This window comes from Vombatus ursinus, unplaced genomic scaffold (genome assembly GCF_900497805.2).
Source record: "Vombatus ursinus unplaced genomic scaffold, bare-nosed wombat genome assembly UNPS02014807.1, whole genome shotgun sequence".
In the NCBI taxonomy this organism is placed as follows: Eukaryota; Metazoa; Chordata; class Mammalia; order Diprotodontia; family Vombatidae; genus Vombatus; species Vombatus ursinus.
Genome location: NW_020954585.1, coordinates 30,731,593 through 30,741,544, shown reverse-complemented (window position 1 = coordinate 30,741,544; position 9,952 = coordinate 30,731,593). Strand labels below are relative to the sequence as shown.

General features: G+C 37.2%; 1 pseudogene; it reads left to right on the top strand.

Annotated features, from left to right (window-relative positions):
• The first annotated feature begins 8,663 nt into the window (after positions 1-8,663).
• Positions 8,664-9,241, top strand: LOC114052139 (annotated as a pseudogene).
• Positions 9,242-9,952: the final 711 nt, after the last annotated feature.

The following is a 9,952-nucleotide window of genomic DNA, read 5'->3' as shown; positions in this document are numbered from 1 at the left end:
TATAAGCAAGCTGAAGCATATTGCCAAAGACAGCAGGGATGGCAAAGTTAGAAGGGAATGTAGATGGCTCTACTTATGGCAATGCAGGCCTATTAGCTCTGTCTGATGTTGGGGAGTAAAAACTTCTACAAGAGAAAGACTTAAGGTTTTCAAATCAAGTTGGACAAATGGACATCGTCCCAGAACTCCCTGAATTTTGGCATTCAAATCTCTGATAATGTCACTGACTCTAAATCTTTTATATCTTGGATCCCAATAATTAATACACACTGTAGGATGAACTAAGTTTTGCTTATCAGTTTCTGCTTAGTCTACTTTTATCTTGGACCTTTGACACTTTCGTCTAAAATATTTTTTTTTCCTTGCCCAGATAACCCAGGGTGTTGTCTACTTACTCACCTGTGTTAATCTTGTCCCAGGCAGTATGTGAAAACAATAATGATTCATCATTGTTATCATTGATATCAAAGCCATGCATTCATATTTTTCTTGGAGGCTTTGTATATAGGAACTTGGACTTTATTGTCTTCTTTTGGTTGTATATTTTGATTTTCTTTGTCACCAAAGTAAAATTCTATAATCTGAGGGGTTTTTTGTTTTTGTTTATTGTTTATTTGTTTTTTGTTTGGTTGATTGGTTGAGTTTTTTTTGTTACCTGCCTATATTTCCATCCAATTACTTGACTTTCAAACTCTTTGTTAAGGTAGGGCTCTGAATCCAGTGTGGAGGGTGTACTGCCACAAGCTTCAGGAGTTTTCTGCAGCTGTTTTCAGAGATACTTCTAGAGACCTGTGAATTTTCAGTTCTTCCAAGGTGGTACGATCAAGGGCAAGGTACTTACTCCTTTCCTGGCCTGGGCTCTGGTCTATGAGTGACCACAAGCACTTTTTTCTGCCTTGGAACTGTGAGGAGAATTTTAAAAATAAGAGATCATTTGTGAGTTTTAAAAGAATAGTTTCTGGAGATAGCAGCTGGAAACCAGGTTGAAGATTAGAGAGGATCTTGGCAAACATATGCAATATAGTAATTATGAACATGCTATTGTTCATAGTTGCTATATTTTATTTGTGTTCATAAAAATTGCAATATCTTTTTGAGGGATAAATGTTACATAGGTTATTTTTTTTTGTGTATCTTAGAAATTCTTTTTTGAAAAGATAGATATTATCATGAGATCTCTGGTATCTTCTCCACCAAATCTCAAAATTTCTCTGTGTTGTCACCAATCCTCTTTTCTTTGTTATTGTCTCAGGAGCTAAAATCATCCTCAATATTGCTGTCTAACATGGGGGAAGTCATGTAGCCTTCATGGGCCTACATTTCTTCAAATGTTAAATAAAGAGGAAGGGGGCTGGACTCCATGGCCTCTGAGATCCCTTGAATCTCCAGACCTAAGATCCTCTCTAATCTTCAACCTCTCCCCAAGTCTTCTTGTTGTTCAGTTTTTTCAGTCATCTCTAACTCTACATGATCTCATTTGGGGTTTTCTTGGCAAAAATATTGGAGTAATTAGGAAATTGAGGTAAGCAGGGTAAAAGTGATTTGTCCAGAGTAACATGGTGAGTAAGTGTCTGAGGCCAGATTTTAACTCAGGAAGATTCCAGGCCTGACATTCTATCTACTGCAACATCTTTTCTTCTAAGAGAATGATAATGATTTCTATTGACTGGTAGAGAAGATAAAAACTTTTTAGCCTGGCATTTAAGGCCCTGCACAACCTAGCTTCAACTAACCTTTCCAGCTTTCTTTCACATCAATTCCTTCAAATCCTAAGTTGTAGGTCAACTAGATAATTAGTTGTTCCTTGATCTTATCCCAACATTTCTGTGTCCTTACCTTTGTTTAGAGTCTCTCCCATCTCTGAAATGTGAACTTTTCGTATTTCTGCCCATTGAAATTCTACTCTTTCTTCAACATTTAGCTCAGGTGGAGTGTTACTGCTTGAATGAAATCCTGATCTCTATAGCTAAAAGCTTTTTCTCCCCTTTTCCCCTGAGTATGATATCTGGATCTCACTTTGTCCCTATCATACTCTACTTTGGATTATACTGAATTTTGTACATGTCATATACTTCTTTATAGAGTATAGGCATCATGATGTTAGAGTCCATATTGTTTTCAATTTTTAACACCTCAGCTCGTAGCACAGTGCTTTGTATACTTAATAGAATTTGTTTAATTTAATTGAATTGAGGACCACAAGCATGTGGAATTACTTTCAATGTTTTGCCTCTGTTGTTTATATCAAACAACATATCTTGTTCATTTGTCATTAGAATAACTTAAAAGATATACTTTTTATAATTTTAAGATTTAACAAATTATAATAAAAACTATAAATTTTGTGATTATTTTTTATGGAAAAAAGCCTCAGTTATACATTTATTTTTTTTTTCATTTGCTTGGCTAGGAGACCTGAAAGAACATACACACACAGACACACACATGTGTACATGTATGTATGTGTGCATGCCTGAGTATGATATCTCTTAGAATTCTGAGGCTAAGTCTACATGCAAGCAGATGGTCCACAACATTGTAGATAAAATTAAAAGGAAGGAAAGAAATGAAAATTCATACAATGTGAAAACTGTGTCCCAAAGATATATTATTCTCCTCAAGTCATTTCCAGAGCCAAATATGAGGTCTTTTCTGTTCCAACCCACTCTCTATTTGGTTCAATTTTGGCTTTTATCTCCTGATTCATTTACTAATTATCACTAGAATGGAGTGTATACATTCATGTAGTGTTTCTTTCTTTTCTTCCAGTCATTTCTCTTGCCTTAGTAGCATGACCATTAAGCACCCAGTTTCTCAGGGCAGCCAGATTCCCTTTAGAGTTTTTTAATATCTCATTGTCATGTCCCTGATGTAAGATGAAGGCAAAGCATCCCTCTATTCCATCTCACCTATTCTGATTTCCACTTTGTTTTCCCTCTGTACACACATGTTCTTCTTGTCTTTCTCAGTTTACCTGCTCACCTATCATGATGCAATATTCATTTGGGACAGACAAATTATTTTCCCAGTCAATCAAAGAGCAAGGAACGGGGAAAGGGATAATATTTAAGCATTTGCTATATAATATATTTTGTTTGATAAACTTCAAGGAATTTTGATTTTCTTTGTCTGGGTACTTCCTATATCAAAGAGGATAGCAGGCCCTTCTCACTTTAGTAGAGTCTTCATGATTTGCAGTAGCCAAAAAAACAAAAAAAAAACAAAAGAAAAATAACCCCGACCAATAAATAAAAAGAAAAACAAAACAAAACAAAACAAAACAAACAAGCAACTACCAAAGTTCATCATCTTGTGGCCAACTTTGTGATGATCATCAGTATTTATAGACATGGGATATAGAGCTAGAGGGCCTTCAGAAGTCACCTAATTCAACTTTCTCATTTGATAGATTAGAAAATTTAGGCCCAGTTTAGGGCCTCAAATAACAGATAACTTTGTAGTTGATTGATGGTCATAAACCTGAAGGCTTGCTAGCTAGATAGAATGTGCAAGAACTAACAGCCTTCAAGAGCTCAGAGTGACCTTACGCCATAATGAGATATGAAAATAGTAGAGAACTTTATGATGATAAAATTAGCAAAATCTACTAATAGTCAAGTTTTCCTGAAATTACTTTAACATCAATTTTCAACATACCTAATGCTTTAATTTTGAAGGTGAGTGGGATATAGTACAAAGTACAAGGTTAGAGTCATCACTGTATCTCTGCAGTAGAGAGAGTTCCTTGCTGAATTTTCCCTATGCCAATGAAAACATGTCCAATTAAAAAAAATGCATGATTTCCTTTCATTCTCAAACTATAAAGAACCAAAATATACCAAAAGAGCTTTTATAACTCAAAATTTTTAAAAATTGTTACTACTGGCAGAACTGATTGTGCATTTTAAGTTCTGCTACTAATGAAAAGAGCTAAACTCACCAAATTCACTCATATACAGATAGCCAGTCTAATGAGTACATAATCCTAACTGGCCATTGAGCACACAATTAAGTTTCCCTGCTGCTTCTTGTATATGATAACATGTAATCTATATAAACCATACACAAATTTAATTACATTGTTTCATTCCTCAATACCATTTGACTTTTTTGTATCTGTCGTTTATATTCTATAAGCAGACCAAATATTTGTTATTTGCTGTGTAGCTGTTATTTATTCAAGTTTGAAATCACTGAAGTATCAGGATCTTCCCAGAAAACAGTGTGTTAACTTCTGTTTAATTTCTCTCCTGAAAAACCATGAATGAATAAAATACCAAAAATGAATAAAATGAAAAAAAAAATACAGTAAATGGTGTGGCGCAAGTCAGAATTTGGTCTTACAAATATGCAGTGTAGGTGGTTGCTGAAGTTCTCTATTTTGTGGGATGCCAAGAAAACCCCCAAAATATCTTCCCTAATCATCTGCCAAAATTCTACCACTGGAAATTCATTTCTCCCATGATTTTTTTTTAAAAAGGAAGACAACCCCTGAAATGTTTAACACAATAATTTATTAATCATTTGCTCATTACTACACATTTAAATTTGTCAGATCTTTTTTCCCTCTATCAGAAAGTTGTGGTTAGTATACACTGGAGATTCTAAGTTTTGAACTGAGGTGGGAGGGGGAAAATTTTGAAGAGTAAGACAATATTTCAGAACTGTTGGGCAGAATCGATGATCTATCCTGGGAAGAATGAGGCCAGCCATAGGGAAGAAAGTCAATATGATGCTACATTTTCCAAGAAGCATCTTGATTCTTTAATGTTACAAAACTGAAACTAAATAATAGCTAATTATCCAGTGAATAGGGTCTCATGAAAGTGGGAAGAGGGTCAGAAATACAAAATAATAATACACCTATTAATAAAATAAAATGATGAAATACAAGATAATATGTATTTTGGAGGTTTGGAGGGGTGGGTACCTATGTGTGTGTCTTTGGTACTAGCAAGACAGGTGGCTATAGGAAGTGATGGAATGTTAGAAAGGGCTGTCCTGCCTGTAAGTACAAGAAGGGATGGTAGGACAATCCTGACTGCATTGCTTCTTATCAGGGCCATTTGCTGAGCACATCCACTCCATTCTGTGGCTAAAAGCAGTCAGAAGTTCCTTGCCAGCCTGGTGAAAGTAGGAAAAGCACTGACTTTCATGACTTTCAGTTTATCCTTGATGCCAATTTCATGCCTTGAGCTGAGCCAAGATACTGAGTCCATAGTTTCTGTATCTTCATCTAGATAAGACTGATCCTATTAGAAATTAGTCAAACATCCTGTAGAAACTATGTAGTATTATATTCCCTCCTATGACCACTCACAATGAAAGCAGCCAGGGAGGACTATAAAAATTCAATCTGTGCATTTTATAAAACTACTCAGATTAAATCAGTTCTATATCTGGGGACTTTTTGATTCTAAGCTTCTTGGTAGATAACACATCATTAATTATTTTCTTATAATTATGTACTATTTGTCTACTTAGCAATTTATGTCAAGTAAAAGAACTGTATAGTAAACTATACAGTTAACCACATAATTAAGCGTATTTGTCTGTTTCTGTGAAAAGTAAACTCCATTGTGCCAATGCCACTTGACTAAAATTGCGAGATTGGAGATGAGATTTCTCAGTAGCATGGATTGTCAGGATCTGTTTAGATTGGATGAACTTGCAATTTACATGTGCTTTAATAATAAATCAGAAGCAGATTTGAAGTCTATCAAAAAACAATCAACAAGAATTTATTAAGCTCCAACTATGTGCTAGGCACCAGGGATGCAAAGACAAAATCCCTAACTTCAAGGAACTTACACTACATTTGGAGAGACAATATGTACATATCTCAGTGGAGAAGGATTTTAGTGACTCATTTTTCTTAAAACTGTTAAAGAAAATAGATTTCTGTTTGGAACCTGGGTTGGAGAGACAGGAAGAGATGAGACAGGGAAAGAGACTTAGAAATAGAAAAAAATTCTGTGTTTTTTTCCTGAAGTTTTTTTCTCCCCTACTCCAATATCTTTTGTATGATTCTGTGAAAAGAATTTCCACTGACTTTAACACATCTTGAGTTCAACTCCTGGTTTTATAATTTAACCTTTCCCAACCACAGTTTCCTTATATGTAAAATTTGGGGCTTGAATCACATGATATCTAAGATTCTAAGAAATAAGATGGGAATATAAATTTGTCTCACAGAAATATCATTGAGAAAGATCATCACAGTCTTCCCCATTATGTTGGGGATCTTTTCAATCCCCAAGTTTTCTATCACCCTAAGGTACAACCTCTACCTTTCCTACTTTCCTCTCCCCTATTATACCGCACTGAGACTAAGAAAGAAGAAAAACATTTATTAGCACATGGTCATGCTGTAACTAACTTTTTAATATTCTAGAACTTTGTGTCCTAGAACACATTTTCTTGTGCATATCAGAAATACAAAAAACAAAATGCTTGAAATCACAATTTTTAGACTTTGAACTTTTTTCCCATATCTTCCTGATGCCAGAATAAATAACCTATATCATTCCTGGTATCTGCTCTCTCTGTATAAATTGAATATTGGACTGAAGTTCAGACAAAGCTTATGAAGAAAACATTAGTCTCAAAACCTTGTCTTTCTGCCTTGATTCATTACAAATAATATGTCCATACACACACAATATGCTCTAAATTGCACACTGACCTGTATTAATGACTTGGCTTTTTATCAAAGTTTGTCATGATGTTGGTGTTTGATCTGAATTGTTAGTTTCACAATTTTGAATAAAATTAATTCTCTCTCAGATTCTGGAGGTCATTTCAAAGTCAGCTGAGGTTCTTATATTGTGCAGGTACTTTTCTTTGATTTTGTCCTTGAATTCCCTAGCATAGTTCTTGCCCAATGTCTCACCCTGCTGAGGAGGTGACACTGAGTTTTTCAAGGCTGTAACAATGGTGCAAAAGCATTTTTGCATTTCCCCCAAACTGAGGTTTCTGGTTTGGGCCTGTTAGATTATAGCTCATTCAAGGCCCAGTCTAGCTAAATATGTTGAATATAATCACCCAAAAGTTGATGACCAGAAGGTGATAATTATTTTTTTTCTGAACAGAACAAAACATGAATCAAAACATTTGGTTGATAAATAAATGGAAACATTTGAAATATGAATAAAAAATTATTTCTGAATTTGTCAGGAAAAATCATAAAATATTCCTTATTACTAAGGAATAAATGGGACTACAATTATAATCCTAAAGCATCCTCTCTGAAATCCACACATGGATTATTGAAGTGAGTATTTTTATTACAAATTGGTTTGGAAACTACTATGTATCTGAGTCAAGCAGAATAACATAATCTCATAATCGTGATCTAGCTGTAAAACTTTAACTTTCAAAAGTCAGCATAACTTTTTACTGCTGCCAAGTACTGGGCTTCAGTGGTTGCTGGCCATTGTAGGATGCTCTTACAAAATAGTGTCCTTTACTCATGAAGAATACCAGGGATACTTGGCAGTCCTGAAAGCCAGATATGTTTGGATGATTTCCCAAGGTTGAACATTTCTGTGCAGGGAGCTGTCTACTTTGTACTTGTAATATCTTGTGACAGCAGGAGCTGTCTTCAGCAAAATACATCATTTTCACAATAATGCCAGTTACCTTCCATGGACAAAGATATTAACTCAGAAATGTACCTGTATCAGCTCAGATTCTTATAATCTAGCCAATAGTTCACTAATGTTCAGACTCCTTAAGAGTTTGCTCAATATGGCAGTTGTTGTAATAAACCTTGTCTTTGGCTGAAAGAAAGCTTGAGTAGAATTCTTTCAGGCAGGACCCTCATATTGTGATTTTGGGGTTCCAGCACCCCTAAACCTCAATAACACAACTTAAAATGGGATCCAGCAGCTTAATTTATAATTGCTGTTATAATCTCTTGAGAAGACACAAACCCTCATCAGAACATGGGATTTCTGAGTAGGTGTTTTCATTTCACCTTGGATTTTCACCATCCAAGCAACTACAGTTACCTATCTATTGGCAAAATAGGCCATGCTTGGGCCAATCCTTTCACTGGCACCATCTCTTCAAAGCAGATGCTTCACCTACCTATTACCAGCTGTATTCATTGGGCCCAAAAGTCTGGTCCTCTTGCATTCAGCAGGTTAATAACTTCCAAGTGGAGCCATTGACAGTCATCCTGACCTATGTCTTGCAACAGGACTCCAATGACCCTGGAGAAGAGAGTGAGGCTGATGACTTTGCACAGCCCTGCCTCTCTTCAATCCAATTCACTTGCAAGTCAAGACTTCACCCTCCTGATGTCACTGGCCCTCTTCCAGAACAAGGATAAACAACACTACACCTTCAAGCCTGGATATCTCTGCTTGTGGCTAATGTTCATTCATTAAACTACTCAGGAAACATAGAAAGGGAAAGGCAGCTGGGGCTTCAGGTGTAAGCTCACCTTGTTGAGTTGTCTGCCTAAGTCCTTCATAGGGAGTCTAGAATCTGAGTGCTACTCGCTATACAGAACAGCTGAGACGAGGGAACAAGCCAGAAGTGTTCTCCCCTCTTTGATGGCACAGTACTCCCATCTCCTGCCTCTGTCTCTGGGGTGGAGGAATGGCCAAGTGACCACTTAGGGACTGTCAAGTCAATCGTTGAGCCTGGGTCACCACATGTCCAGAAGCAGCCAGGCAGTTGGTCATCTCCAAAGCTCCCAAAGGCTAAATGCTCAGCCAGAAGCAGAGAGATACACAGAAATTGGCAAACTGCTGAGCTCTTACATGGTGAAGAAAAGCAACATGGAGGATCACACGGTGCATCTCCTTTTTTCTGCAAACTGCTGGAAACAGGTACCATTGATTAAAAAAAGTTGGGTAAAGGCATCACCCTGGTAGTAGACAGGTATGCCTTCTCTGGTGTAGCCTTTACAAGCACCAAAGAGAATTTTTCCATAGACTGGTATAAACAGCCTGACGTGGGGCTCCCCAAGCCAGACCTGATCCTCTTCCTTCAGCTGAGCTCCCTGGAAGTGACAAAACAGGGAGACATTGGCACCAAGCACTACGAAAACAGCGCCTTCTAAAAGAAAGCCTTGCAGTGTTTCTGCCAGCTAATGAAACATGATTCATTAAACTGGAAGACCATCGATGCATCTCAAAGCATAGAAGACTTGCACAAGGAGATTTACTCCCTTTCTGAAGAGACCATTCAAATGGCTCGAGATACTCCCGTGGGAGAGTTGTGGAATTAGGGCCAGCCTGGCCAGCTCTCTGTGCTAGTGTCTGAGAACTTATAAAGGACCAAGAGTTGGATGGCCAAGGGTTACAGCAGGAGACCTAACCTGGACATTCTTAATCTGGGCTGAGGTCACAGCCCTCCTGAATAAGGTGTGAAGATGATGAACCAGAACCACCTTTCAGGGCAGTGGACAGGAAACATGTTTCTGCTGAGCCAGAAGTGTGATTTAAGATTTCTTCCCAATTCTGGGATTAGAGAAAGCCCATTCTCCTTCCTTTTTAGCCCCTTCAGTTTCCCTTCTCGGTCTTGTTTTTAAATGGAATCATCAAAATAAAGAATTGTTTGATCTGGGAAAAAGAAATGTACCTGTATCACTCCTCTCAGAGACTAGAAAGAATGTTGGAGGTCTGGGAATTGGACAGAGAGCCCTAATATTTTCATCTGTAGCATTTTGTGGTTTCACTAGTCCAAGGAGAGTGACAAGTTCCAGTTCAACATTGTTGAGAGGAAGAACAGAAATTTGACCTTGAGTGGAATAATGATGGAAACACTGATGCCAGGTCAGCCTTGTAGCCACTGTCCCTATGCTGAACTTTGCTAGATGTATTGAACTATAAGGTTTGCTTCTTCCCAATGACAGGGAACTCATAGAGGAGTCAGGGGATTCAGAAATGGCCATTACAAAACATTCCACTGCCCATCTGTGATGCAAGACTAGGGTTAA